A 12,776-nucleotide genomic window follows, 5' to 3' on the forward strand; every position below is an offset into this window, starting at 1 on the left:
AGCAGTGGTATCAACGCAGAGTACTCGCAAATACGGTAGTAAAATTGTCGCGTAGACGGAAAAAGAGAAACGTAAACACGACGCTCGTTGGTTCGTTCGTTTCCTTTTCCGTCAAATCAGCCGAAAGTTGCGCGCCCGAAGCGCGTCGGACAAACGTCTTCATCAGCGAGATCTCAGCGAGACATCTCGCAGACTTAATTAGGTTGCCTTTTCGTGCCCCGAACTCTCTTTTTTCACCACTCGTCCGCTCGTCTCGTTTCACCTCGCTCTCTCACCGCGCTGTCTCGTCCCGTGCGAAAATCGACGACGCGGCCGACGCGCCGAATGTCCGTCTTTATCGCGAAACGAGATCTCCTTTGAGATTGTAATTAGACACTCGGCTAATCTACCATTCATCCTCGTGCAACGTAAATTGAGATAGTTATCTAAACGTCTATCGCCGGCCATAAACCACGTATCACGGCGCGTCTAAGTCGTCTTCAGGCATTACGTCCTTTGATGTATTGTCGGTTCTAATTCTTGGTTCTTGAGTATACGTATACATCTATCTCATGCTCTATTTTAACGTAAAGCTCTCTTAATGCATATATATATGTATGTGTGTGTGTGTAAAAAATTTTAAACATCACCTTTTTATGATATTATGTGTGAAAGTTTGTTTTATTCTTCTTTATATATAAAAAGAAATTAATAAATTGATAAACATTTCCATTGGTGAACAAATATATTTATTACTAGCGAGAGAAAAGTAAGAGAAAAGTGAGCTTCAATTAACTTCAATAGAACTATATCTTTAGTACGTGGCAAACCAATAAATTAACTCGCCTCACTTAGAAAAAACACACAGGTACGAGATAAAGTGCGTTCATCTTCGCTTTCTATTGGCCACTTTTTCTTCCTTCCACATGTCTTCACCCATTGTCGGCCTCTCTCTTTTCGATTTAGCACCTACACGCGTTTGCTCCCCCCTTCATCCCCCTGCCCATCCCCCTTTCACAGGAATCGAAACTCCCTTATTCATCGGGAGGAAGAAAAAGACCCTTCGTTTTTCCTCGCTCCGCCCAGTTCCTCGTGTTTTTCTTGTCCGCGCTTCCTCTACTTTGCTGTTACCCTCTGAATTCGACTTGAAATAAATACGGCAACCGGCTTTCGGGAGCGGGGAGAAGGAGAACAAAGGGAAGAGGAATATAGAAGCCGAGGAAGAAGTTACGGAACGAGCGAGGGTAGGATAAGGGGACGATATAGAAACGAAAGAGGTGAAGAGAGCGACGCGGGAATCGGAGCGAGATCGGTAAGCGAAAGTGATGTACGTACGAAAGTTGTATATATACATAAACCTCGAAGAGTTACAACGTTGCACGCGCGCGCACGCATACACATACAGAGAAACGTCTCGCGGCTATGCGTGACGGATTGGGCGCGAGGGACTAACAAACTCTACGGAATATATCTGTCCGCGGCGCCCTGCCCACCAATTTGTCGATATCGTCGTTGTATGCTTGCCGTTTGTGCATGCCGCAGCGATCGATTTGTGTAAACATGTCCGATCGATCTGCCCTGTGAAATGTCTTTTAGAAGCGACGCAACGTATCGCCTCGTTTCGTTTTTGAATCGATTAAACGGCACCGCGTAAGGAGATTCTGTATGATAATATTCGTGCATGTCAAATTGTTGCATAAAAGCTTGCAATGACGAAATTTCAAGGGATCGTCGTTCCGCGATTTTATACCATTTATTTCTTGATAAGTAAGACGTTTAACAATATTATAATAGTATAGTAGAGACTTGTGTGTCTTCGAAAATATTTTGTCTAATACAATATAATATAGTAAAATAAAGTAACAAATTATTTTAATAAATATCAAATTCTTTCTTGTTTCTCTAATAAAAAATTTTATAATCTATATGAGAAGACATATAATTCCGTCATTCGAATACATAATCGTTGGCAGCGCATCAATGGAGGAGCACCCGATTTCATATAAAACGCGGAAGTGCGGTCCGTCAGGAATTAGGTCTGACTTAATAGGGGAAGTGACATACACATATACATACACACGCCGGATGTGTGGATGCAACGTGCAGAGAATGAAGGAGAGAGAGAGAGAGAATGTGCCGCCCGATCATTTTCCGGCGAAATTGCCGAACCGCGTGGCCAGCCGAGCTTAAAGTTAATTTCATCGCTGGTTAGGTGTGTCTATCCGGCGCTGCAGACATAACTGGGCATTAATATCGCGTGCGTATATACGCGCGAAGGCAGAATCTCCGCTTGCGGCACGTCCGCGGCTTAGATACGCCACTGTACGGACGAGAGGGAACGATGAAACGACAATTAGCTTGAAATAGTGCTTCCGCCCAGGAGGAGCGCCAATGCCTTCCGCCACCCTCACCCGACTCTCTCTCTCTCTCTCTCTCTCTCTCTCTCTCTCTCGCGCGCATCTACCCGTGCACCTCATATTACTTCGGACAGGATGCGTAAGCAAGCCGCGTCGCGCGATGGTATGCATCTCAAAATCATAAATGTCTCTCCCGGAATCTGTTAGGCGGATTTAGCGGATTTCAGTCTCACCAACATTAACACAGAACTAGCTTTAAATAAATTATCTTTATCTTTGCTAAATTATGTTATGATTTGAAGCGGTATCGTTCGCAAAATACCGAATGTTATAGACGAAGCAAGCTTTAAATATTGAATATTGAGCTGTAGCATGAAAGAGAATCGAGAATAGTTTAAATGTCAAAAATAAAGAAATAAGCTTAAATGTTAAAGATACGATAAATATACCGTTGATTCTAGTTTGCTAATTAAATTATCGCTCCTGCGCAATTATTCGTCGCAATATCAACTGCGAGAATATCATTTCTCGGAGCTCGCTTATTATTAAAATCTATTTTCGCCGTCTTTTTCACGGACAATACTAAGACAATTCGCCGAAGTCAGAAACGTGTTCACTTAAACGTGTTTCACGGTGCTCTATTCAACATTCATAACAACATTAATAACCTGAGCGTTGAATCAAGGCGCGGTGTGCGTCTCTTTCTCTCGCGTTCTCTCTTTCCCTTGGAAATATTTAGCTGCGAATCTCTCTGGCTGCTCGTGCGAAACCTCGTTCATTATTTCCCTCCCTCGCCTTTACGGAATTCCGTACTGGGATAGAAGAAGCTTATATCGTGCCATCCGGGATAAGTTTCGGGGAAGCCGTAAAGTACACGCTCGCGTATAAAATATCGCTCGTAGATAGATTTGCAACAGATCGAACAGAGTTCGCGGGCACCATAAATCTTACGCGCCGGTACAGCCGGGAGATGCCAAAACATGGGAGATACGCATTTCATGAAAAGGTAACTAGATGTAGGAGGAGGATTTTCTCTCGATGAGATAAATACGATCTTCGTAATGAACAATGTATAAAGGAAGGAATATTGCATAATTAAATCTGTTATTTGATGAAATATGTAAATTATCATCTTTTCTGAAACGCAATTATTTCACCTCTCCGCAAAATATTTTTAAAATTAGAATTAAACTTAAACCTTGAATTTTTATATCATTTCGAATAACTGATTCAAGCATTCCAATTGTCGCTCTGTTAATTTTATTTAATTATTTAATTAATTGCCACGTCTTGGCATTTCTATTTTCTATATTACTAATATTATTTTTCGATTTGAATCCCGAAATATTTACGACTAAAATCATTTCAATTTTATGAGATACATTTTAAATGATTGAATGACAGAAGTCATAGAGATAATTTTAGAAATATGCCAAAAAGAAATGTCGTTCATTTCTCGGTCGAGAAGCTATTATCGCTCTTTTATTAGGCACGCTAAGAGAAGTCGGGAAAAGCGGCAATTAGATATCGTTGTATGTATTGTGAATGGAACTCGACAGAGCTAACAAGTTGAATAATGTGTGACTGGCATTTTAGCCTTTGAATTATTATCGAGTCTACGTTCTTTCCGACAACAGAGAAAAAGGGAGAAGTAACGAGGCACGTGGCGTTCAACAAAGCTGTTTGGCTATAAATAGAACAATATTGCCGCGTAATGTTAAACATGGAAAACGGCTATGATCTAAAAATACAAAAGTATTAAAGCGAAAGGTGATATCTATATAGCTATGGAGCCCAAGAATGCGTGGAGCCACGTAATTTACTATTCTCTTTCGTTCTTTTCGCGCGCGAAGCGAGAAGAGACAGAAGGATTCGCGGAAACCCTTCGCCGAGATCGGTCACCACCAAGGGAACGGCTCTGCAGACAGAACATATATAATGCAACGGACAATCGCAACCCTCGAAATTAGATTTACACGGCTAAGGTTGTCGCAGGGGGGGTCGGAGGTCAGGTCTTTCCTTTCCGGAAAGAGTAAAGCCTGAAGGGTAAAGTACCTCGAACGATAGATGGGAGCGATGCGGGAAGCGTTAATTATCAGAACTCGGGGTGAGCTTGGGCAAACTTAATTTATATGAACGACGCGATGTGGCCATTTCTTAGAAGTTAGTCGAATTGATCGGTTTTAGCGTAGCGCATCTCCGGAATATTTCAAATTATCCGGCGATATTTTTTTGCAGTTTAAGTACAATAAAAAACGACGATTATTAATACATAAATGCAATATAATATAAGAAATTAAATGATGATTAATCTCTCTAATAAGATTTAATACATAAATCTTTGTTGCTAATAATATTGATAAATAAGAGATAATAAAATTTGAGAAAGAGATAGAGACGAGGTGAAAGATGGAAAAACGCTTTAACGAGGTATCTCACAAAACTTTTAGTACTAGATACTAGAGGATGATTAATTATGTAAGAGAAAGAGTATAACACCTGTCTGAAGAATAACAATAACGCTCGTTCCGCGTGTTACTGCAAATAACATAGCCGCTAACAAAAAAAGTATAATTATACTCGACATTCGTTAAATTACGTATACTTCGTATCTCACTAAGCGACAGTTATTAATTACATTTCGTCACAATAATATCACCACGTTGACGCTATATATTTATTTATTAATTTATTAATTAATTACATTCTCTCTCTCTCTCTCTCTCTCTCTCTCTCTCTCTCTCTCTCTTATTAATATTTATCAATTATTCTTTAGCCTACAATTCTGTTGTATATTAAATACACATTTATCAATTACGTAAATGTGATTGTGATAATAAATATCCATAATATATATATATATATATATATATATATATATATATATATATATATATATATATAACCATGTTCTTTAATAATTCTCTTCTTTAGAAACGAATTTTTAAAGTTTTATGAATTGTGAACAGATATCACACATGATAAAGATAAATACGTGAAAATATTTTATTAAATAATAATTAAAACAATAATAGGACTAAAATTTTTGATATTTAATATAAACATCAGTGTGTGTGTGTGTGTATGGTTGTATAATATTTAAAACTCTACAGATCGCGTAAGATTCACATGCACAGGCAAATCCAGTAAAGGACAAATTATTATTATTATTATATCAATTTGATTGACACGGGATGCTTCATGTCAAACAATGGATTGCCAGAATGACAAAGCATCCACTTGAAGAACACAGCTTGCTTTGCCGCTCGCACGTTGCACTAATATTGTTCGCAAGTTCCTTCCAACGAGATTGTATTCAAGCACACAGTAAACGCACGTTGAGCAAACAGAAGCGAGAGCGACGATCGCAATAATAACGCCGAAAATGTATTTGTCAAAGATAGCTTGTCGTCAAATAATCACATTAGAGATGATTGTCTGATTATAATGGCATATCTGAATAAGCGCCATATTGTGATCTAATCATCGATATATTGAATGTATCGATGAGAAGACGCTATTCTTCCGACGCGTTTCCTTCGAAATATATAGCGGAGGTAAAACCAAATTGTTCTGTCATTCGCTGCGGTCCCTTCGCATAGCGATCTTTCTCGCATCATCGAACGCAGTCGATGAAAAATCATTCCCATCGATGTTATGCGAAAGGTAACGAGACGGCGTTTGTCGTACTTGGCAAATGGCGCGAGCGAACCTCATCGTCACTGTCGCCGCTCTAACGCGGCGTTATCGTCATCGTTAAAGAAAGGACAGCCTTTAGAGCGTCTTCCCTGTTTCTCTGTTTCTCTTGCCGCATCGTTGTCTCGGCGCCGCGCGTCACATTTCTACAGGCGTGTCGCACTCAAAATAATGACGCGCTACGACGAAACACGACTCACTGCCCTTCGACCCTTCCCCAGCTCATTCCCCGCTCATTCGACCCGAAGATACGTCTACGTATGTGGAAATGTCGCAACCCCCCGTCTGCTATCTGCAATATCCTCCTAAGATTTTTCTTCATTACGCCACGATCCGGCACGCCAGTTTTCTCTTACTTCTTTTCTCGACCGAGATGAAATTGAGTCCCCTCTTTCGCGAAAAGACACGGCGCAAAGACAAAAAACCCGAAGAGAAGGTGGATGAGAATGAAACGGCAGAGGATGGCTCTGCTTGTGGCTCGACTAAAAATATCAAATAGTATGCTCCGCATTTTGTTTGCTACTTTTCTACATTCTACCTCAGCAGCGATGCTTGATCGACGAATCGTTGTTGATTTCAAAGGCGATGAAAAGGGAGTCTGGTTAACGAAAGGAATATTTATGAGAGATCTCATCTCTCGCGATATCACATGTCATATGGATATCGGATCTTTATATTTGTATGAGATATATCTATAAGATGATTTTTTTCTATTAAAAAATTATCTGTAATATTTACGTTGATCCGAATTGAAAGAAAAGTGACAACGACAATAATTAGATCTGCGTAATCTTATAGCAAAAAATATATAAATAAATGTTTTATGAAAAAATCAACCAACTAAAAAACATTTAGCTCAATAAAGAACATTGGAAAAAATGTTACGTGCATTGTATTCTAAGTATTTTTCTCTTTTTAAATATGAATGTGAACATAAAATGTGATTCTTTAAAGAGTAAATTCAATATCGGATATTCGTTATTCGGTCATGTTGTAACATGCATATCCGATTATTGTTTCCGAAATTATATTGTATACAATTTAACGTATCGTGCGTTCGAATTATGCGAGAGTTACACGATCGAATATTCCACGAAATAATTATATGATTTTGGCATCAAAAATTAATATAGAGGATTAAATGGCGATATTGTTACAAGAATCGATTATACTATTAATGAACAATGTTTAGTTATGAACAAATATTATGAACAATGCTAACAATTTAATTAATTCCCGATATCCTCTTTTACACATTTTCTTTTTTACTTTTCTTCGGGTTTTTATATTCTTGATTTTCTGATAATTTTTATTTCTCTTTCATTTTAACAGAAAAGATGGATAAACATTTAAACTTTAGTCATTTTATTTACTTGTTGTTAGATTTGAATCTAGTAAAAAAAGATAAAAGAAGAATTCAATTTAATCGAATGTTGCAAGGAACGCATGAAAATTAATTGCTCTCGAATACAAAAAATACATCAACATTCCGAAGTATGAAAAGGCGTGATGGGCGAAGAGATGAAAAAGCTTTGTCGTGAGAAGACAAGAGAAAACAAGGCAAAAGAAGGGAAACGAAACAGCCGAATGGGATGGAGAACCTGAAAGGACATTTTTGCATTATCGTCACGTGCGCGGTCTTATTACCGGCACACGTGGTGTAATATTCTCCCCCTTATCTTCGCATCGGTTCGCGGCTTTCTTCTTTGGTCCTGGCGCGACTTTACGTTGCCTCGCACTCTTAGGGATGCGACAGGCGGTTCATCGCCACGATGGGAAGCGGTAAGGGGAAGGGAAAGGGAAAGACGGGAAAATGGCAGAGGGCGATGATGATCGAATGTTGCCAAAGTTTGCGAAGAGTCGTGAGGATGATACATCCATCCTCTCATCCCCGATTTCGCGCACCCTTTCGATTCCTCGCGCGTAGAAGTTCGCGCGAGAGAAGTTCGCGGCAAAGGTCGAGGGTTGCTGTATGCGCGCGATCGCACAGCTGGCATCGTCGTCTCGTCGGCCTCTGGCTTTTCTCTCCACGTGTTTCACATTGCCTCCGCCGCCCGGATATCGTCCATCCGTGTCTCGCAATAATAGCTTCCGCACACTGGCACTTTCTTGGTCGTCTTCTTTCCTTCGTCTCGACCGATCGTCTTTCATTCGCGCCAACCGAATCGCCACCGCCTTGTGCTGCGAGCGACGGTCACGGAACGTGCTTCGACTTGGAAGCCGAAACGGTCGTTATCGTCTGATGGAATCCATAAAGGACGAGAGCCATTTTTAAGGGATATGCCGCTAATACGCATAACGTACCGCACCCCACACGCGATAATCATCGAGGCGAGTTTTCGAGCGAACTTGTTTCAGAAAAGAAAACTTTGCCCGCGGCGGTGATACACTTTATTGGATTATTTTTCTTAGCGAGATAAACTTCTCTGCGAGAACAATACGCCTGACAGATACTGCATTGATAAATTTCTTGGCATTAATTTAATTTGCTCTAATGTAATTATACATGCTAGCTAATAAAAGAACAATAATTTATTATATTTATGCAAAATAGTAAAAGAGGGATGCGTTATATAAACAAAATCCGATTTTGAATATGATACAATTACTTTTTTATATAGCATAACATCTGTGCGAGGATGATAAAAACATATGCGCGGCATATCTTTTGTTACGTTTTACGTGGACCGTTTGTTGTTAAATCAACGGAGTTTGTCATAATGGCGAAACTTGAAAGCTTCTTTGTAAGCAGCGCAGCGTACTACATTTGTATAAACTTAATTTCGCAACTAATAATTATGACACTCATTTAAAGTTATTGTTGACATCCTCTTTATCAATGTACTCTGGTAAAAAAGTTTATTAAGGGCAAAACTTGTCATACTATGTTTTGCAATGTTCGCACAAAACAGAGGTATTTGTCCTATCAAAACTCTTTATATATTTCAATAATCTTTCATTTTCAATAATAAATAATATAAATTAAATAATGACGCGTAACTAAATTTCTGAATTTAGATTCACGAGATAAAAATTGACTTTAATTTCATTTAAAAAATATGGGTCTGAAATTATATGATATTAACAAAATGCATATCAATACTTTTTATCGTTTGCATTTCATTACGTAGTATTAAACGATATGAATCGTATTCGCGTTTTAAATCGCATTATTTAAAACTACGTATAATGGACTTGTCAGTGCTTTTAAGCTGTCCTCGAAATCGAATCTCAAAGTAATGATTCCCATATAGGAAACAATTTCATTAACATCTGTAAATTGCACGCTTGATAGTTACTCGATCAATTCAACCGAATCGATAATATTTGAAAGATGAATTTTAAATTGTTTCCAGCATATCTCGCAGCGTGCGATAGATAAAGTTTTGTACATGGAAATGAAACGATAAAAGCATCGATTCCATTGTTAACACAAATTGAAAAAAAATATATTAATTATTATTAATATATTAATTATTATTATATATGTGTATATACATATAACACATATGTAAGTGATTATATATATACTTTCACTCAAACGGAAAAACATTACATGATTAAATTTAATCAATTGTTTTTTCTTTTCTTTAGTGTCTAGAATTAGAATGAGACAAGGAATCGATTAAGTATTTCGAATAATCGGTTAATTAATCGAGAAAGTTAAAACTGAAACCGATGTTGATGAAATCGCGCCTCGAATACGTAACGCTAGCAATTGCGTTCGTTTACCTCGCTCTGTTCGAGCTCTGTTAAAGGTTAATTTCGCTCTCCGCGGAAGTCAATATTTTCGACGCATCGGACAACCTATGCATTGTGCGAGAAGAATATGCATCGTATCTTTCGCATATACGTCCGGAGAACAAATCTCCATCGCTAGTATATATGTACCTGAATTCCTGGGTGCTTTATATGTATATACGTCTAGCGTCCATAGGTATATTGTATACATATGGGTATATATCTCTTTTCTCCGTATGTACGGAAAGATGGTGTTCAGAGCTTTTGCTCCTCGATGCAGAACCGCTTCCGTCGGCTCGCGTCCGCTGCATTATTCAATTCTGATCGCTTGCAATAAAGAAGCGGAATAAGGGACGCACAATCGTCCTAGCACACATGGATCGCGGCAGACACGTACAATATTCTTCTTACCAGAAATTTTTCTATATACGTGGCTGTAGTATATCGATGCATGCGAATCGGTGATGATACACCCGCACAAAATATCCCTCGCGCGATTTTCTTTAAATCATGCGTGTATCTCTGATAGAGATTACATTAAAAGCGCGGATCTATGCTTGCTGCATTTGAAAAAAATATTTGCCTAAACCTTATGTCTTATTTAAATAAGAAAAAAATTGAGATTTTTTTAATAAAATCTAAAATTATAAATTTCTATTTTGTTCAACGATACATAAGGAAAGTGCGGAAAAGCGCAAACCAAAGTGATCGCATTATTAAAAGATTATACCGATCAAGTTTCAATCGAAAAAGCTGCTCGACGGAACTAAATTTTACCGGACTTGTTAAAAGATATCGAAATATGCAATCGCGCTGTTGAGATGTTTTCATTAGTTTTTGCTTTGCAACCTGACGCCGAGGAACAGAAACCATATCGTAACAGAAGATTTTTCAGAGATATATAGTCTTCTTCGCAGAGTTATTACGATTTTGTCTAGAGCAGTCGGTTTTACTGAAACGTGAAACATAACTAATGAAAATCGCGGATGTTATTTCACGACTTTTATTAGGGGATCTTTGGAGACATTTGACATAAAGAGGTTTACGGAGAAAGCGGTGAACTATTGACACGGAAATTCGAAGATAAAGAGAGAAATTCGGCGGGGGGAGAGAAAAAGGAAGAGGGAAAAGGGAGATGACATCTCTTATCGAGGCATGGGCCCCGGGATGGCTCGAGAAAGATTGGATTTTCGCTTCAAATACGCCGCACCGCGTCTCTGCGAGAGGCCGAGGGATTCCTCTCACGTCTTGCGCGATTCTATCTCGCCGAAGCCCGGCACAGAGCGATGCCCGGCGAGATTCGTAGTCTCGCAGTTGCAGTTGCGGAAAGACGGTCGGGAAGTGATTTCAAAGCTAATACATTGTCGCATAAATATATAACGTGAGGAAAACATAGACTCGCTCCCTCGAACAAGTCGGTGCGGCAATGCGCCGTTGACAATAGGGCACGGGAAACCTTTATCGCGAAATTATACGGCATGAAGAATCGCGGAATTCGGACCTCGTCTGCGATAAAGTAGGTCGTGCGTCCGAGGAAAATGTTCGACTTTTGCGAAAGTGGGAATCGATGACAATATCCCAACTAGGAGTCGAAAATAAAACGCGCAGAGAGAAGAAAAAAGAATAATATATGGAAATAAAATATTTTATCTATATACAATATATATATATAAAGTTGTATTTAATATATCGTTCTTGTGTAAATTTTCTTTCTATGCTTTAGAGGGAAAGAGAAAAATAATTCTGAGAAAATGATGTATCTCGCAGGAAAAATATAACCCGAGAAAAATATATTTGTTCTCGAACAAATCGACAGCGCACGGTCGATGATATTCGTAGCAGGACAATCTTTATCGCGGAATTATGCAGCGCGACGAGTCGTCGACCTCGGATTTCGTCTATAAAATAGAACGTGTCCAGAAAAAATTCGAAAGACGCGATATCTGTCTACAATGATCGGGGATAAAAATTCAGATTTTCGATATCGATAGTTATAAATACATGGACAAAATAATCATGACATTACACATATTAGTTTAAATTCTAATTTATATATTTTTGTTCAGTGGTATATAACGTTTCATTGTAATCTCTTACTTAAATCAGCGATATAGTGTAAAATACAAATGCTTGGACGGTGAAAATGCATGTACGTCTTGTAGTGACGATAATTTATGAACTCAGTCGTTGCGTCGCTAATCGCAGATCGTTAAAAGGATTTAACAACCATCCTTTTCGCATCTAAGATCGTATCTCGTCATGTGTTTAATTGCTCGAAGCTCAGGCGTATACCGAATTATCTTGCTTTCATTCGTAAAAGTGCGAAACGCAATAATAAAAAATTGAAGTACTGACAAGGAATTTGAGACGTAAATTAAAATCTTAAAATTCTCTATTACATATGTTCACAAAGATACTACCAGAAATAAAAGATGAGAGAAATTTCACAGAATCTTCTCTCTATTATTTATAATATTTATAATATAAATAACGTACGCGTGTGTTCGACTTTAAAACTTTAAAACATTTTAATGTGTAATCTCTCCTTTCACATTTTAAGATCCCAAACGAGTGCACGTAACTTGTATAGCCGCAAAATTTTTACAAGCAATAAAATGATCAGAGGAGAAAAACGCTCGCGTTCAAGGCGAAAACGTGTTACTGGAGCTCGTGGATCTCATCTTATCGAGATATCGCAGCGGACTCCGATTTCTGCAAAGGCGCGTGCTTTCGTTCTTTCCCGCGCGCGCGCGCAGCTGGTGTTCTTTTAACGCGACGCCGGATGGCAATAAACCACTGGTTGGTGGTATACGGCCGAAGAAGAGAAGGCATAGGATTTACGCGGGATTGTATTACCAAGCGGGGTGTTAGCCAGCTGCCCGGTGTCGCATTTTATAACGTTACGACTGACATTAGCTCCCGCAAACTGTGTTTCCCCGCGTTTACCCGCGCTGGCGCCGCGCGCCGCGCTCGTACGCGCTCGGACGCAACGGATGCATACTC

General features: G+C 38.9%; 1 protein-coding gene and 1 long non-coding RNA gene across 11 annotated transcripts in view; one reads left to right on the forward strand and one right to left on the reverse strand.

The window, feature by feature from the left end:
* Positions 1-12,776, forward strand: part of Ten-a (tenascin accessory) — a 422,894-nt gene that overhangs the window by 368,811 nt on the left and 41,307 nt on the right. The window lies entirely within an intron of this gene.
* The window catches only part of LOC138938140 (uncharacterized), a 55,383-nt gene that overhangs the window by 703 nt on the left and 41,904 nt on the right, over positions 1-12,776 (reverse strand). The window lies entirely within an intron of this gene.

This window comes from Polyergus mexicanus, unplaced genomic scaffold, assembly GCF_030449975.1.
Source record: "Polyergus mexicanus isolate NDT 795.1 unplaced genomic scaffold, iyPolMexi1.0 SCAF_12, whole genome shotgun sequence".
NCBI lineage: Eukaryota > Metazoa > Arthropoda > Insecta > Hymenoptera > Formicidae > Polyergus > Polyergus mexicanus.